Source organism: Podarcis muralis, chromosome 2 (assembly GCF_964188315.1).
Source record: "Podarcis muralis chromosome 2, rPodMur119.hap1.1, whole genome shotgun sequence".
In the NCBI taxonomy this organism is placed as follows: domain Eukaryota; kingdom Metazoa; phylum Chordata; class Lepidosauria; order Squamata; family Lacertidae; genus Podarcis; species Podarcis muralis.
The window spans coordinates 60,611,949-60,625,987 of NC_135656.1; the positions used below are offsets into that span (position 1 = coordinate 60,611,949).

Below are 14,039 nucleotides of genomic sequence, written 5' to 3' on the forward strand. Positions count from 1 at the left end.
ACAGAAAGCTTCATATCTGGAGGTTTCTCATGTCCGTGCTCTAACGGGATAGCATTGAACTAAGAAAGCTTGATTGTGATTTTCTTTCAATATCAGATCAATATTATTTTGATCCATTGTCACGAGGCCTCTAAAAGGTTGCTCTCAATTGCATCTCTGGTTGCAACCCATTTACTTGAGCTCACCAAAGTAAATGAGAAAACCAATGCATCTTCCATGAAGAGCTTTTCCATTTGGATCTGCTTCTTGGTCGTGTTAAAGTGTGACATGGAAGGAAGGGAAAGAAGATCAAAGTTGTTGATAAACAGAAATGGGAAGGCATAGTGTGTGTGTGTGTGTGTGTGTGTGTGTGTGTGAGAGAGAGAGAGAGAGAGAGAGAGAGAGAGAGAAATGAAAAGCTCCAAATAGCAAAAGTCAATGTGAGTAAGTTTTTGTGCAAATTTGTTCTGTCTCTAAATACTACCTCTGTAGTTTGTGAGTTGCTCATTCAGAGACCTACTGGAATTTGCCAGGTGTAGACCTAAATGCTTATTTGTAAATGGACTCAATTTCAAAGTTGATGAATTGAAATGGCTTTTAGGAAATAAAATTGCAAATCTGGCTTGACAGGCTATTCTGGGGGAAAAAGCATGACCTCTGTAAGACTCCATTAAGTACTCAACTCCATTTATATCCCAGCTTTAAGTAAATGCCAAACAAGAAAGCCAGCATGTTGATGTGGCAGTTTCAGATGGGACTTAAAAGTTCACTTAGAAACTGCACCCTAGCACATACAACAGTGCAGAAAATTACTTTGGTTGTTTACCCTGCTCCAGAGTTACAAGACTAGCTCAATGGAGACTTGATCGTATTTGCTAAGCCAGAGGGAGGAAGCTACTGGTCTACTCTTTGCTGTGTTGCAGTTTTGCCATTCCAGATAGTAGCTACCAACCCAACAGAGATCAGGAGACACAATGAATGGACAACAGGATTCTACCTTGACCTGAATCTAAATCCAAAGTAGGATGCTGGAAATATGGCAGCTGGAGAGAGTGCAACCACACAGAGCATTTTCCCGAGCTACACAAGGGACATCAACACCTATGGAAGAGGCAGAGGAAGTTGCCAGAGGAAGGCTGCAGCAGGTGGACTTCATCCACTGCCATGCTGATGGAGGGACACTTCCCAAATAGCTGCACTATCCTCATCAGCACTCCTCCCCTGTGAGATGCCTCCTTTCCTATCTCCCACTCTTGTAGAAATGCCTGAGAGACTGCTGATCTTTATGCCCAGATGGTCCCGATCCCTCTAAGCCAATTCAAGTAACTTTCTCCATCCTTCTCATCCACACACACAAACCCAATAGCTAAGTTTTCACCTATATTCCCTGGTGTTCAGTTATCAATGCTTGGCTGATGTTTTGTATGGGACTCTAAATTCAGTCGTAGCAAAGTATGCTGCCGCCAAGATTATCTGGGACAAGGCCAGCAGCACCAGTGCCCTCTGCTCCAATACCCACCCAAGTGCATGGATGGTAGTTGATTGAAGAGGGCTTTGACTCATAGTTGCTGATATTTCTAAATGCAAACCTGTGTATGTTTAAATATAAAATGGATTGCGCAGGTTCATGAGTTTCAGTGGGATTTTACGATTACGTATCTAGTGCTATGTTTCAATTGCACTCAAACTGAATCCATTTGTCACTTCCAGAGTACCATCTGCTCCTCAGAACAAATGTCATTTTATTGACAGCAGTTGTCACAATGTCTTCACTTACAACCATCTAAAATTACTTCAAATGCATGCATTCTTCTGTGCATGTTCAAATAAAAATCTACATGCCATGTAAGAAGACTGACCGCCTCCCCTCTAAAATGCCTAGACCTGACTTCCATGTTATTCTAATCACATAACATCTGAATTTTTGTCGTCTTTGATCTCTGAAAACATGACATTTATTACACCAAAACATCACCGGAAAGCCTAAATATAGCTTTAGGGCAGGGTGGGGCAGAGATCTAGTCAGTGGGTCAGATCCTGAGCTCACCCATACACCATGGGCAACTTCAGCAAGTGGGTGAGGCCACCCCACTCTCAATCACCTAGCATCATGATAACATCAGGTGATTCAACTTCAAAGGAAAGAGATGGGAGTGCACTTTATGTACACTCCCAATTCTTTCCTTTCTTGCTTTGCAGATGCAGCTTCAACTCAAAGGAAGATCATTTGAATTCAAGCCAGGGATGTAAAGGGATCATTCTTCCTTCGCAACTACAGCTTGAGCCTTGTCTGCAAAAGAATATCCTCTGCATCCCCAGCTTGAATTCAAGTTGTATCTACAAAGGAAGAATCTGGAGTGCACATCAGAAAGTCAGCATTTTTTAAAAATAATAATTGCTACCCCTTTCTGCTGCCGTCCTAGTTCTTTTTAGGTTTGACCCCTCAAGAGCAGATTTTGGGGGAGCAGGGTGTCTGGAGGGGGAAGAATATAAACCACAAGTCCCAATGAGGGCAGACCTCATTGGATGTTATAGATATGTGTTTGAGGCAGGGAAGCAGGATGTCTGCTAAGACCTTTCTAGCCCCTGAATTCAGCAAGTGTTAAATATATAAGCCAGGCTAGATTCCTGGTGAAGCAACTGCCTGGGTGATGGGCCATTAAAGGGAAGAAAGGAAAGGGGCTCTGTCAGTGGCGTAGCCTGGATTGTCAGCACCCGGGGCAAGGCAAGTAATTTGCGCCCCCTAACCCGTGGATTTGCGCCCCCTAACCTGTGGATTTGCCCTAACCCCAGATGTTGCGCCCGGTGCGGCCGCCCCCCCCTGCACCCCCCACGCTACGCCACTGGGCTCTGTGTAAGGTGGTAAATGGGTGGGGCCCCTTCCCCAACTTGTGGACAAAGCCAAGGTTGAGAGTTGCAGAGATATGAATCAGAAGAAAAGCAGCAAGCTAGGGAGAGAGACAGAGCCAAGGCTGAAGCTGTGGGAGAAACAAGACCCTTTTGGGGGTGTTAATGCAATGAACCCCTCCATCGTAGTCTCAAGTGTTTCCCCCCCTTCTATTTCTTTCTTTTTAAAAAAAGGCACATGAAACGTGATCACACATATGTGTAAATAAATATTATATCATAAAGACACCAGTCTCCACTGTGCCTCATTCTGAAAGAAACGTGAATTCTGTGTAAGTGCCTGGAACCCCTGGAATCTTGCACCGTTCAGATTGGGGTGGCGTGCAACACTATAAATACCAATCATTTAAAAATATGTATATTAGCTAATTGATAACCTTGTAAGCAAGGACAAATGTGTGTGGATTGAATGAGCAAAGAAATGTGTAAGTGGCAAGAAAGGCTATATTTTGTTTTTTTTTTTTATAATAAATTTTTATTAGTTTTCCATAAATAAAGAATAAACAAAACAAAAACATAGACATAAACAAACAAAAACATGACTTCCCCATACCACCCCTTTCCTGCATTCTTGTTTCAAGATTTTTTAGCAACCCTCTGATCATAACTTAAGTATATTTCATGTATTTAACTTCAGTTAATTATTAATACCACTGTAGTTCTTTATCTCTTATAACTCTGAGCCCCTAATTTTCCAAATTACAACAGTTTTTAAGATAAACTTTGAATTTGTTCCAGTCTTCATCCACCGCCTCTTTCCCCCGGTCTCGAATTCTGCCAGTCATCTCTGCCAGTCCCATATAGTCGATCACCTTCGTCTGCCATTCTTCCAACGTGGGTAAATCCTGCGTCTTCCAATACTTTGCTAGAAGAATTCTTGCTGCTGTGGTGGCGTACATAAAAAATGTCCTATCCTTCTTTGGCACCATTTGGCCCACCATACCCAAGAGAAAGGCCTCTGGTTTTTTAACAAACGTTCTCTTCAGAACTTTTTTTATTTCATTATAGATCATTTCCCAGAAAGCCTTAATCTTCGGGCAGGTCCACCAAAGGTGATAGAAGGTTCCCTCCGTTTCACTGCACTTCCAACACTTGTTATTGGGCAAATGATAGATCTTTGCTAACTTAGCAGGAGTCATGTACCACCTGTAGATCATTTTCATAATGTTTAAGAAAGGCTATATTTTGGTTCAGATTTCAAATGAGATTCTTTTGAAATCCAATCAGATATTATTTTTTTAGTAGGGCAGAAATGCTTTCAGCAGATGTAATTATCACCCTAGCAAACAAAATGCACCAGTGGCAGAAGCCAGGATGAAGCTGATCTGCAGGATGAGAGCTGCTGTCACGTTTCATAATCCCAGTTTCAAAGTTTTTGTCATGAATGACCCCCGGAGGAAAGAGGCAGCAAAGATGCATGTGGGTAAGCACATATTCCATGTTCAATAGAAGAGCTTGCACCTTAGAAAGGATTACTGTCTAGTAATCAGGTTCTAATGTGTTAAGTGCCTTCGTAGTAGTGCGAAGGAGGAACACGCTACATTCTCAAAGTGACAGACAAGCTTTGTTACTAGAGGGGGTGGAAAACCAAGAGCCCATTCAATGCACATAACAAGCAATGAATGTAAAGATTCTGTTAATTTAAAAGACTGCTAATGGAGGAAGACAATAGATTAATCTTCATAACACAAGATGCACTTAGGTCCTCCTCAACTAAACTTATTCTTTGACACCTTTTCCTCAGACGTAGTGACAAATTGGTGCCCCAAATCAGCTATGCAGGTCTTAAAAAGTATTAGAAGGGGACAAATTGAAGTTTCTATAGAGAGAATGGATTTGGCATGTGCTTCTAAAAAATGAAGTGAGCTTTATGTCAAGTGGGGATTTGAGCCCTGGTCTCCTGGGTCCTAGTTTGATCCTGTAACCACTACAGTGGTACCTTGGGTTAAGAACTTAATTCATTCTGGAGATCTGTTCTTAACCTGAAACTGTTCTTAACCTGAAGTCCCACTTTAGCTAACAGGGCCTCCTGCTGCCGCTGCTGCACGATTTCTGTTCTCATCCTGAAGCGAAGTTCTTAACCTGAGGTAATATTTCTGGGTTAGCAGAGTCTGTAACCTGAAGCATATGTAACCTGAGGTACTGCTGTATAGCACATTGATTCCCCTTCCCACATGCCATCACCCTGTTCCTGAATGACATGTAACTGCCATCTCTTTCTTTTTGTAAAAGGCACATGAAACATGACCACACATTTCTTATACCATCCAGTTTGGTCCTGGAAGAAAGCAAACCCCTTCCAGAGCGGTCAGGAAGTCATACTTCGCTAGGCACAAGTAGGTGAGAAAAATGCCAACTGGATAGTTCTGTATTTAAATTTTCAGCCAGTCTCTATTTATATACAGTTCAGAATGTGCTGAAATAAAAACTAAACAAAACCAGGCAGAAAATGCAAGATCTGAGTCACAAATGACATTAGTTAAATGTCAGAAATCTGAAACAGCTATGATATGCCTACTAGCTGTTGGCTCAATACTGAAGTACGCCTAATATATAAATGTGGTGTTGTCTGCAAATATCATTCAGTGCCAACCAGCCTTAAAGCTGGCTCAGACTGACCAACGTATTGCCCCCCCCCCTTTGCCTTTCCTGCCTGCTTCAGTGCCTGCCATCCTCAAGTACAGAACACAGAGCCGCAGGACAATGTTGAGATCAGACAGAAGAGATGGCTGAGTGAATATCCATTAGATCCAATCCTTCAATGCCCTAAGGTTTACCTGCATCATTGGCTCCAAAGTTACACACATGCCACTCTGTCCAAAATGGAAAGGAGTCTTGATAATGGTACCAATCGATGACGAATAAAGAAGCACAGAGGTACAAAGAAACATTGTCACAGCACAGTACTACCATAGTCATTACCTGCACCAGGGCAATAAAGACTGGGCACCAGCCCTAAAAGGCAGGCTGCATGCCATGCTCTCTCTCTTGCCATCACCCTCCTCACTACTCTTACTTCTGAGTAGGAGGGAATCTTAGGGACTGTAAGTTTAACCTGGGGGGGGGAGTTTGCTGTTAAGTAGCAGTCAATGGGGTAGAGTGGAGCCGCCCTCCCAAAGAATTCTCTTTAGAGGCTGCATTGCTCCCACCATGTTCTCTGCATTGAGACCCCGCATCAGGCATAGGCAAACTCCCGCCCTCCAGATGTTTGGGACTACAATTCCCATCATCCCTAGCTAACAGAACCAGTGGTCAGGGATGATGGGAATTGTAGTCCCAAACATCTGGAGGGCCGGAGTTTGCCAATGCCAGCCCTACACCATCAAAGCTTCCAATGCCTACACGAAATGTCATGAAAACCAATAAAAGCCATAGCTCCCAGAAATCATTATGATGAAGCCTGCAGTCCTCAGATACAGAAAACAAACCCTTCTGATATGTTTAACCAAAGTATTTAATGTAAAGAACATTTAATATAAACATGTTACCTCTATGTGCATCCCTCTCTTAATTAACATGGGACGCCTTTCATCTACAAGTATGCATGGCTCGCATCACTCATTGAGCTACATGTGCTGTGGCTCCTTCTAGTACTTTGTTCTTTCTCACTATGGCAGAACTGTAGTCTGGAAACATGGGGTTTGATACACGGTGACGTTATATCTCATACGGATGGTATGCTTGGTGGCTGGGACGTGTAATGACATGGAAAAGGCCCATGTCAGCTTTTTCGTCTGTCCCAGAGCTGTGCGAAGACTCTTCTCAGGTACCAGAATCTGGCAACAATTACTGTTGGCCTTCATGCACCACTAGCCAGCCAGAACTAAGCTTTTGTGATCATAGTTTGACTCAACTTGCCAACCAGGTGGGTTATGACCTATGCCCCTTCAATGTCCTTATTTTTGGGGGGTGGGTGTCATCCCCCAGAATGGCTGAAGAAACCCAGTCAGATGGACAGCATATAAATAAAATACAACGGCAATCTGACAATAAACAAAGCAGTATTTTGTTCTTAACAATTCTTCTGCATTTTTACATATACTCCCTGCCCCTGGCGTTTTCCCTGTTTTTGTTTTTGGTCTTTGAATCCAGATCTTGGGGGGGACGGGACTCAAATATTACTTCCTCCTCAGCCCTCTCCTTCCTCAAGTAGTAACTGTTGGTCTCATGCCCATAGCCTCCTCATCCTTGCACTTTTAATTATCCCCTTCATGCTTATAGTATAGTATTCTCCAGTGCTGTGGAACTACTGCACTTTCATTTATGCCCTGTACCAAATCTGTGTGACAATGGTAAGTGTGTTATCATGTCCACCCTGAAACAATTGGTTCAATAGTATCGGGAAAATATTTAATACTAAAATTGAAAAGCATTCATCTTAGCCAGTATTTTGTGTCAATAAGGCCCACAGGGTAATTACGTATTCTATTTTTTAAAAAACTTTCCTTTCAGGGAAGTCTAACTTGCTTGAGCAACACTCCTTGTCTGATCAATATTAACAATACAAACAAAATTGGCTTCCAGCTATGGAAAGGTATCATTTTAAAATGCATACATATCAAGAAAACCTGTGGTAATCAATGGGCCACAGAATAAAGCTTGATTTCAGTTAAGTCTTATACATATTACATATAAGAAACACCATACTGTTGCATGCTACCCCAATCTCCAGGCGGTGCCAGATTCCAGGAGTTCCAGGAACTTACCCAGGGTTTGGTTTCCTTGGAATGAGGTATAATGGGGACTGATATGTCTCTATAATATGTGGTTTATTTACACACACACACACACACACACACACCCTGAGTTTACAATGGAGGGGTTCACAGCATTAACACCTCAAGGGGGCCTTGATTCCCCCATAGCCGCAACCTTGGTTTGAAACAGAAATCAAGCATTGCTCTCACTGTCTCTTTCCAGCTTGCTTCTTTGCTTCTAGCTCACATCGCTCCACTCTGGCCTTTTGTCTTTCTAACTACCTGTGAGTTGAGGAACTACGGTACTTGTACCATCTCACACAGAACTCCTTCCTTTGTGCTCCCATTATCTCAGCAGGAAGTCAGCTTGGCTATTCTAGGAACTAGAAGGGAGCCCAGGCATTCAGCCTAACCCTCCCCCCCCCCACAAAAAAATCTCATAACAATACTAAATCAGTGAATAACTTAAAAGAAAAACTCCTCAAGTATCACTCAACAGATTGAATCATCCAACTTTAGCACTGTTTAATTATTCCTAAGGGCTTTTAAATAAATCAACCTTGTGTTAATTATATTTTCTGAACTTGACTCAAAATCTTTTCGGCAGTGGATCATTAAGGAAGCTTGGCTTCATGGAATAACGGAACACTAAAGCAAAAGTGGATTTAAGGGAGTGTGACCACTTCGGTCGCACTAGGCAGAGAATCTCAGAAACGCTGCCCTGTTAGCCACTTTAGTTGTGAAGCTGTAGAGGACATCTAAAATTGTGTGAGATTCTGCAGAGCATGCAAGATACCACGCGATCTCACACAAAATTGGCACCAATGTTAGAGCCACTTCTTTAGCAGCAGCAGAGCCTTCAGGATGGGCAGAGAAGTGGCAGCAGGTAAGACGCCAGCGGCAGAGCAGGCCAAGGCGACACATCCTGTTTCACCTCAAGCAGCAAATTGGGACACCCTGCCCTGATAAAGATGGATGTGTGTGTTATATGCTTGGAAAGCTAACTAGAATCTGTATGCTACCATCATAACTAACATGATTTTTCAGACCTTCCTAAACTTTGACAGGCAATGCTTTATAATCCTCTAGCAAAACGCCTCCGAAATAGAAGTGTGCGCACACACCATTGGCCCCTAGCGCTATTAGATGTCACAACAACAAGCAGATATGCACACAACCATCACAGCATCAACAGTGATTCAGTTGACAAGCACCCACACACATAAGCCAAGCTAGGGAAGGAAGACAAGAAAGATTAAGGAGCTGCCATTGCATCAGGTCAGACCACTGATCCATCTAGCCCACTGTTATCTACTTTGATTGAAAGTGTCTCTCCAAGTTCTCACACCTTCCATCACCTGTTATATGATCCTGTTGTCTGGAGTTACCAGGGATTGAACTTGGGAACTTCTGTATCAAAAATATGTGCCCTATTACTGAGCCAGGGTCCCTCCCAAAATCAAGTAACTGCTTTCTTCAGAGAAGATTTCTTAGGGAGGCTCTATTTCAGTGGACAATCACTAGGCCTTTATTATCTAGCTACCTAGGGTGTGTGTGTGTGTGTGTGTGTGTGCGTGTGTGTGGTTTTGATTTTTGGTTTAGAGAAATGAGAGGTATAAGTACTCCAACCTGAATAATTCCAACGTGAAACTGCAATTCTCAGTGAGCATGGTCAGTGGTCAGGGATGGTAAAGAATCCAAAACCAAATACCGTATATTCCTTTTGTAGCGTACAACTTGGTGGTGGTATTTTAAGTCATAAGATGTGCGGGGCAGCCATGCATAATGAGGAAAATAAAATACAGTCAACATATTACCTTGTTTAAACAAAGGCAACCAATGTACAGATAGCTGAATTATAGCAGCAGAGAAGAAAGAAATGTAAGTTGGCTAAACCTATTAGCAGGGCAGGAAAATTTTTGATTGCATTTCGTATAAGGAGATACATTTCCATCACGCCTAGAAAGCAGCTATAAACCTGTAAAGTTTCAAGCAGCAGCATGACTGTGAAAGGATTGTCTCTTCCATCAGAGACTACTGGCAAAATCAAGCTTGGTCCAGATAGACTTACCCCCCAAGAGCCTCCTTGGCTAGTTCTGCTTTTAGTATGAAAATACAGTTTCATACTAACATAGAAAGTAGGCTGGTGATTGGGGGAAAAGGTGGCCTCCCACCACCTCCAAGATGGATCAGCTGATGCTGTGCAATTCATAATGGGGGATTCAGATGGTCCCCCTCAAATTTGCCATGGGAATGTGGAAGTTATAGACTTACACATGTAGAACCCCACACAATGAAAGATCCTGGATATTCAGCACCTCTCATACACACATGGTGGGTGGAGCTCTATGCACATAGATCAATATGAGTGTGGAGTCCATCCCTTTTCAAGTGCACTGAATACATGGACAGTGAAGGGGGGCCATTGGGCATGGTGGCGGCAGGTGACAGTTGCCCACACAGCTTCAAGACCTTTACAGTGGATTCTCGGGTTGCGAATGTGATCCGTGCAGGAGGCACGTTCACAACCTGCAGAGTTCTCAACCCGCAGCCTGGCGTCTGCGCATGCATGGGTCGCGATTCGGCACTTCTGTGCCTGCGCAAAGCGCAATTTAGTGCTTCTGCGCATGCACGAGCGCCAAAACCCATAAGTAACCCATTCCAGTACTTCCAGGTTCGGCGCAGTGTGCAACCCGAAATCGCGCAACCTGAGGTGTCTGTAACCTGTATGACTGTACGTATATGTAACATTTGAGTGTCCGGGGGTGGTAGGAGTCAGGCATTTGAATCTCCCAATAGTGACTACAAAAAGCAGAATTTAGGAAGAACCAATCTGTGCATCTCATTTTGGAACACATGGAGGAAAATGCTTCCCGTCTCCCACACAAACAGGGTTCTCAAGAGGGAGTCCCATTGCAACCAAATACTCTATGCATTAAACATTAAGTAAAACATAACATTTCCTCACCAGAGCAATTTCTTCAGATTTTGTTTTACTCCTTTGGAAACGATTTCACTTCCACTATATGCACCCACACACTTCCATTATTACTATTATTATTGGCAAAATTATGGCTTGTTTGCACAGCTTTCACTTAACTTGCATTTTATGATGGGAGTGACTGTTCCTCTGTGTCTGCAGGCACTAAGGGGATCTATGCTTACCTGTGCACACAACTGTACAGACATATTATGTGCAGTTATCTGCACATTATGTGCAGATGACTTTTTTTTTTGCATCCTTTGCATCATCATCATATTTCCATAAATAACCTTGCACATTAAACATATTTGTATCTTCTACAAATGAATTCTCACATGAATAAATACCCAGGGTCGGGGAGAGAATTGTGCTTAGCCAGTGATGTGCTCAGAATTGGTGTGGGTTATTTCTTACATCCAAGTGGGTGTGCACAGGACTGCAGCCAGAATTAACCCTCACCTTCCCCTGGAGCTTATTTCTCACATTGGTTTTCATAGTAAAGTCAGGTATTGCCAACCTTTTTAGGTTGCAGGAGCATTCAGATTTTTGAGTAAGAGCTGTGGGCACTGGATAGAAGTCAGATCCCAAACAAAACTCATAATTAATCTGAATTTTGAAAAGTACACAGAGCTAAAAGAAGTGGGAAAGAGCATCATCACCCTTATAAATACCTGCTTCAGCTCAATGTACTTTTCAAGGGGGGAGGAAAGTGACTACACTTCCCATTTCATGATTAAGGGGGCACAGAATGTAGAGGTGCTCAGAGACTTTGTAGGCAGTGAAGGAAGGCTTCAGGGGCACTATTGTGCCCATCACAGGGGCCACATTGGCAACCCCTGGGAAAACCATTAGAAACCATACATGTGAAGATAGAGATAAAAACAAAGATTTAAAAAAATGCAAGGGGGAAATTCATCTTGCATGTAGTTGCACGGCTAAACGTATGACATTTCATATACATCATACCTTTAAGAGATCAAGTACATTATTTTTCTCTCCCTCGCACATAAAAGTTACATTCTTTCACATGACATTAAAGAGAGTTTGTGTGTATTTTTAAAATACTCCCCTCAAAAACACCAATAGATTATTCTGATGATCCTATAAAATGCCATTTTTAGGAACATACATTCAGCTGTCTGCAAGCCAGAGGCACAGTTCCAGTGATAGGAAGGGGGGGTTATCCTGTGCTTTCTGATAACAGCTGAGTCAGATTCAGATCAATTTTTGTTTCTGGAAAAATCACACCTGATCTGACACTGTACATGTCAGGATTTAGCGTGAAACAAATGTTTCAAAGCTGAAATACAAGCTGCTTGCAATTACGATCTACAGCAGAAATAAAGATAGTACCGTATTTCTATCAGTGCAAACCGACTGGATGTTGTTCTCCTAATGCTTCTGTTAAAAACGGCTAGCACCACACAGACCAAGGCAGAGATCACAGCCAGTTAGTATGTATCATGGTGATCTTTTTGTAAGCTAGATATCCTTTAACACACATCTTAGTCCCCGCCACATCTCTCCCCTTTGCACAAATACTTGGATTGGCATGTCTCTCCCAACAGCCCTGCCTGAAACACATTTCCGTGGAAGCAAGTCCCCGTGACTTCGTTGTGTTTACTTCCGCATAATGCGATTAGAAGCAGGGTGCCTAACAGGTGTTAAAAGACTCAAAGAAAGGCACAGGTATATAGAAGTCTATGGCACACTCTTACGTGAAAACACAATGGCTCACTCCCAAGTCCACCTGCAAATAATCGGGGCTTGGTGTTTGGCAGACGAACGGCTCAGAGCTAAAGATCCCTGTGGGGCTGTCCAGCCTGACGGATGGAGGCGTAGCGTTTTGAATTAAGGAGTCGTGCATTATATTATAGGACAGCACTTCTTAAATAACCTTTAAAAGGGGTTGGGGTTGGGGTCAGAAACTTTTAATTCTACACAGCAATAAGAGCCTATAGCCCTAGTTCAGCAGCTCGGAGATCGATCCCCTCTTTGATTTAACTTAATTCAATATACATTACGGGTTTTCCAGTCACACAGTTCGGAAGGAGTTCCCATCACCTTCCTTGAGAACACCCAGGAGGTCAGCCTCATTAATCTCCCATCGCCGCCACCAACCTCGAAGACGAACGCAAACAAAACAAAACACACACACACCCTGGGCTCGCTTTTGCTAATTCACTTCGGGCTGCAAGCACCAATCGATCGGAAAGTGCATTATTAAATTAAAAGTTTGCGCCGTTGAGTAATGGCTATAGGGTTAAAAGGCCCGCCACGTTCCCCAGCTGCGTGCCCGCCCCCGGCCGCCCCAAACAATGCCTGGATCAGTCTATTATGCCCCGGAATGGACGTGCCCACCGGGCCGGGGTCGGGGCTTGGCCTGCGGTCAAGCGCCGCTTCCGAGCCCCGCGCCTGCCCAGCCGAGCGGTTGCTCGCTCTCTCGCTCCCCCTGCGCAAGGTGCGGAGTCCCCTCCAGAGGCCACGCCGCCCACCCGAGCAAAAGCGCGTAGCCGGCGCGGCAGCAGCCCGCCTCTGCGGGAGGCAGGGAAGGCTCGCCACGTTCCCAGCCGCTCGGAGTTTCCAAGTGGGGCTGCCTTCTTCTAACGAGGTGGGATCTGGACAGGAGGAAAGGAAGGTGCGCGCGCGCGCGCGTTCGTTTTCCAGAAACGGATCTGGAATGCGCCCCCCAAACGCAGACCTCTCCTTCCTCGGCTCACCCACTTTCCCCGCCTCCCAGTCTGAGAGAAGAAGTCCGACGCGAGAAAAGCTGCCTGCACTCACCGGAGCTATGCACTCCCCGCCCCGCTGTGCCAAGCCATGGGCGTCGAGGGCAGCCAGCAAGTCCCAGCTGGGGTTAAATCCTCGGCCGCATCCGCCGCTCGCAACAATCCCCACCGAATCCCTCCTTCCTCCTGCTCAGGTGCCCAGAAACTCCGCGCGCGCTGTCTCTTTAGGCGCCCGCCCGTGCCCGGTTACTATTCCATCCGCTTCCACGGCGCTTATCGAGCTGCTGCTGCTGCTGCTGCTGCAAGAGGCTGCGTTTCTCCACTTGCGTGCCGCACCTCGCCGCTCCAAGCGGAGCGCATAGCGCCGCCTGGCTGCCGCGCGCCAGAACCGCGGCGTCCAGAAAGCTCTGCATGGTGCTGGGCCCTCCCGCCTTTTTAAAACACACCTCAGCTAAGCGGAAGGGGAGCGCGCGGCTTGCTCGCGGGCGCGTGCCGTTGTAGGCGCCGGCAGCCAATAGGGGAGGGGAGCGCCTGCCTGCCTGCGCGGGCAGGTGCAGGCCGCGCAAAGCGGTGGCTTACAAGCCACAGCTTCGGCCCGCCGCCCTCTTTTGCCCCATTTGCGGCTTTTCAGTGGCTCGCGCCTTTAGGACAGGCGCTGATTGGCTGCCTCACAAAAACCCCGTCTCGGTCATGTGGAAGGAGAAGGCGACGGTGCCCTAAGCCTGGGGGCAGCTGCTGTTTTCT

The 14,039-nt window shown here is 44.9% G+C and overlaps 1 protein-coding gene across 2 annotated transcripts in view; it reads right to left on the bottom strand.

Annotated features, from left to right (window-relative positions):
• RASGEF1C (RasGEF domain family member 1C) overlaps positions 1–13,758 on the bottom strand; it is a 79,036-nt gene extending 65,278 nt beyond the window's left edge. The window contains exon 1 of one of the 2 annotated variants that reach the window (XM_028718203.2): positions 13,351–13,756. The gene's annotated coding sequence lies outside the window, so the exon portion shown is untranslated. Of the gene's footprint in view, positions 1–13,350 lie in introns of both variants that reach the window. The other variant, XM_077924598.1, reaches the window with a different exon arrangement.
• Positions 13,759–14,039: the final 281 nt, after the last annotated feature.